The sequence below is a fragment of the Zalophus californianus genome, chromosome 12 (assembly GCF_009762305.2).
Source record: "Zalophus californianus isolate mZalCal1 chromosome 12, mZalCal1.pri.v2, whole genome shotgun sequence".
Classification (NCBI taxonomy): domain Eukaryota; kingdom Metazoa; phylum Chordata; class Mammalia; order Carnivora; family Otariidae; genus Zalophus; species Zalophus californianus.
Window position 1 is genome coordinate 102,041,757 of NC_045606.1, and position 3,457 is coordinate 102,045,213.

Here is a 3,457-nt window from a genome sequence, read left to right on the forward strand (position 1 = left end):
CTGAAGGTCCCTCTGTGTCCCCAGCAAGGGTGGAAGCATGTTGGTGGGGGGCTCATAAAATGGAAGGCTATCCGTGCATGTATCACTCAACTTCTGAACTAGAACTAGACTATTTAGCTCTATCAAAATATTCTTCCCAGAAACTTGATGTAAGGTCATCTCTTTCTTGAGATAGCATTCATTTCAGGATAGAAGTAGAGGATTAGAGGAACTACATTTTTAAGGTCTTGGGCAAAAAAGCGGCTGGAGCCCACCATAAAGAGCTGTGTCACCTGATTTATTAGAAATAAGGTTATTATTTCTGCGGGTGATGTCTCTGTTCTCAGTCTGCTGGAAGAGAATGGGCCAAAATATACTAATTGGATGAAGTGGAAATTACAGGAATTTGGAAATGGAGCCGATGAAAACACAACCAGCACTAATCAAAGGCTAATTATCCTCAACTGGCAAGATGGCCGCCCGGGGGTGTGAGTGACACAGCCAGCAGAGGGGGAGCCGAGACCAGTCCTGGAGGCCACTGGCTGAGGGCGGACGCTTCCAAGAGACTGTTTTCTGTGAGTGTTTCTGATTAGTCAAGACATGTTTCTGGGTTTGCATCCTCTTGTTTACCAGAGGAAGGGCTGGGTGGGGGGCTGGGGGCTCTGGGCCACAGTGCTGATTGCGGTTAAGAGGATGACAATTTACATTTGCCCTGCACTCCCTGCAGGGCTCGGAGCTCTGGGAGGAGTGTTGTTTGCTTCCTCCCTTCCTAACTACATTTTAATGTTAGATGATCAGATTAAGACGAAGGAAAAAGAACCTTACAGAAGGGCCTTGACAATGACAGTGAAAGGGAGGAGGGGCTGCGTGGGAGGGCACGAGGGCCGACTAGTTCCCGCCATCTCCGCCCCACAGGCTCTGGTCCAGTTCTGCATCCAACTGCCTCACCAGCAGCCTCACTGTGGGCTCCAATCGAATCACCCCATTTCTGAAGCAGTCGGGATAGCTCTGTCCAAAGCTCTTCCCAGGACTTGATTTAAGGCCATCCATTCCTTGAGATGGTATCCCTTTTTAGGGGTTTAATTTTGGTAATTTTTAAACAAATTTTTTAACATTTTTGATTTTTTTTAAAGTAATCTCTACCCCCAACATGGGGCTCAAACTGACAACCCCCATCAAGAGGCGCACGCACCACCGACTGAGCCAGGATATAGGATATAATATAGGAAACAGTGAGCTCCAGCTGAAAGTCAGGGTGGGTTACGGTATAACAGGACCCCACCTGGAGCCCCCTGAAACAGTAAGGTGAGGATTTCAGAGTGGCTCCACATTTCCTCTCAGGTTACCCTAATTCAAGATACGTCCAGAACCCTATCCAGGGTCTGAGATTTCTAGCAAAACCTACACAGAATGGAAGTATCTCAATGAATCTTTCTGAATATTTCTGCAAATAAATTACTCGGCTTGTTACTTCTGGCCATTTTTTTTTTCCAGGCACAGACTGAAATCGCTGAATTTCAACAATGGTAGGAAGGGAGCTCTTGGAATAATGGGGAAAACTCTGACTTAGGGAGACCAGACTTGGGCCGATGTGGCCACGTACAAATGGCTAAAGGAAAACCATGCTCCCCTCTTCTCTTGGGGACCCCGCTGCCTGAGGGGTCGGTGGGGAGTCTGGCAGTCTGCTGAAAGGAAGAGGGGGAGACCAGGTAAGGCTGATACAGCTTCTGATCAGGCAATTTAAGAGCCAGGAGTATTGGTGCACAGATTGAATTTAGGGGAAAATAAATCTTAAATTATGAGGAGGCATCGTGTTCCTCTAATCCAGGGCTCCACCCGAGGCAATTATCTCTGCTCTGCGTTCGGTCTGTGCTTGAATGCATCTACTCAGGGGGGCACTGCCTCCCAGGCAGCTCATGTCAGTGGCTAAAAAGTTCCTCCTTGGGTTAGGCCTAGATTTACATCCCGGTAACTTTTACCCTTCAGGATAGCAGAAGCAAGTACAGTTAACTGAACAACACGGATTTGAACTGCATGGGTCCACTTATCCATACGCAGATTGTTTTCTTGGATAAATGCAGTACAGTACCTTAACTGCATTTTTTTCTTCCTTAGGATTTTCTCAGTAACGTTTTTTCCTCTAGATTATTTTATTGTAAGAATACAATATATAAGGGGCGCCTGGGTGGCTCAGTCGTTAAGCGTCTGCCTTCGGCTCAGGTCATGGTCCCGGGGTCCTGGGATCGAGCCCCGCATCGGGCTCCCTGCTCGGCGGGAAGCCTGCTTCTCCCTCTCCCGCTCCCCCTGCTTGTGTTCCCTCTCTCGCTGTGTCTCTCTCTGTGTCAGGTAAATAAGTAAGATCTTAAAAAAAAAAAAAAGAATACAATATATAATACAAATAACATACAAAATATTTATGCTTTATGCTAACGGTAAGGCTTTCAGTCAACAGTGGGCTATTAGTTCAGTTTTGGGGGAATCAAAAATTATACACGGATTTTCAACTGTGGGGGGTTGGGAGCATGGCCCCTAACCCCTGTGCTAAGAGTCAACTTCCTATTTCCTTCTACACCATTGCCTTCCCAGTAGTTGAAGATAGAAACCAGTCCCTAGCAGTATTCTCTGCTCAGGTGAAGGCAATGAAATAAGTGCTGACCGAGTGTGCTTGGGGTTAGGAGCATCCCTACCAACCCCAACCAGGAAAAAAATTCCAGATGTAAATCTTGAAGTACTTTTCCTGACCAAATCCGTCAGGAGACACAAATATTAAACTACCAGTGATAATATTTGGAAAAAATAGTGTCATTTTAAAGATCTTGTTCCCTATTCCTGTCAAACCTCTGAGGTAAAGATTATGAAAGATTCTTAAAAAAAGAAAGACAAGGAAAAAATATTTGCAAAGTATAGGGTCAAGATATTATTCCTTTTTTTGTTTTAATTTTTATTTTAAGTAGGCTCCATGCTCAACATGGGACTTGAACTCATGACCCTGAGATTGAGAGTCATACGCTCTACCGACTGAGCCAGCCAGGCGCCCCGAAGATATACTACTTCGATAAAGTGCTCTTATACAACTATGTATTTAATGGGCAAACAACAGCTAACTGATGTTATCCTCACGAGCCAGGGTGATTTGCATGTATAAAGTCACTGAATTCTTACGGTGACTCCATGAGTTACATGTTATCCCATTTTACAGATGCAGAAACTGAGGTGCAGTTACTTGCTCGGGATCAAACAGCTGACCAGTGAGACAGGAGTGGAGCCTAGGCGGTCCCTGACTACTCCATGGTGCTGCCTCTTGGGAATAGTGAGGTAGCCGGAGAAGAGACACTGAGAGGGAAAAAAGAGAAGCCCTAGCAGCAGTTAGGGGCATGCGGGTGAGGCCCTGAGATACCATCTCTTTAGAGCCTTCAAAAGAAAACCTCTGGTATCGTGAAGTCGCAGAGAAATAAGCACTTGCATGTGCTGCTGGTGG

General features: G+C 45.9%; 1 non-coding gene across 1 annotated transcript; it reads right to left on the reverse strand.

Moving 5' to 3' along the window:
* Positions 1-2,939: 2,939 nt before the first annotated feature.
* On the reverse strand, positions 2,940-3,012 carry TRNAE-CUC. The gene has a single exon. It is a non-coding gene; the product is annotated as a tRNA-Glu (tRNA).
* Positions 3,013-3,457: the final 445 nt, after the last annotated feature.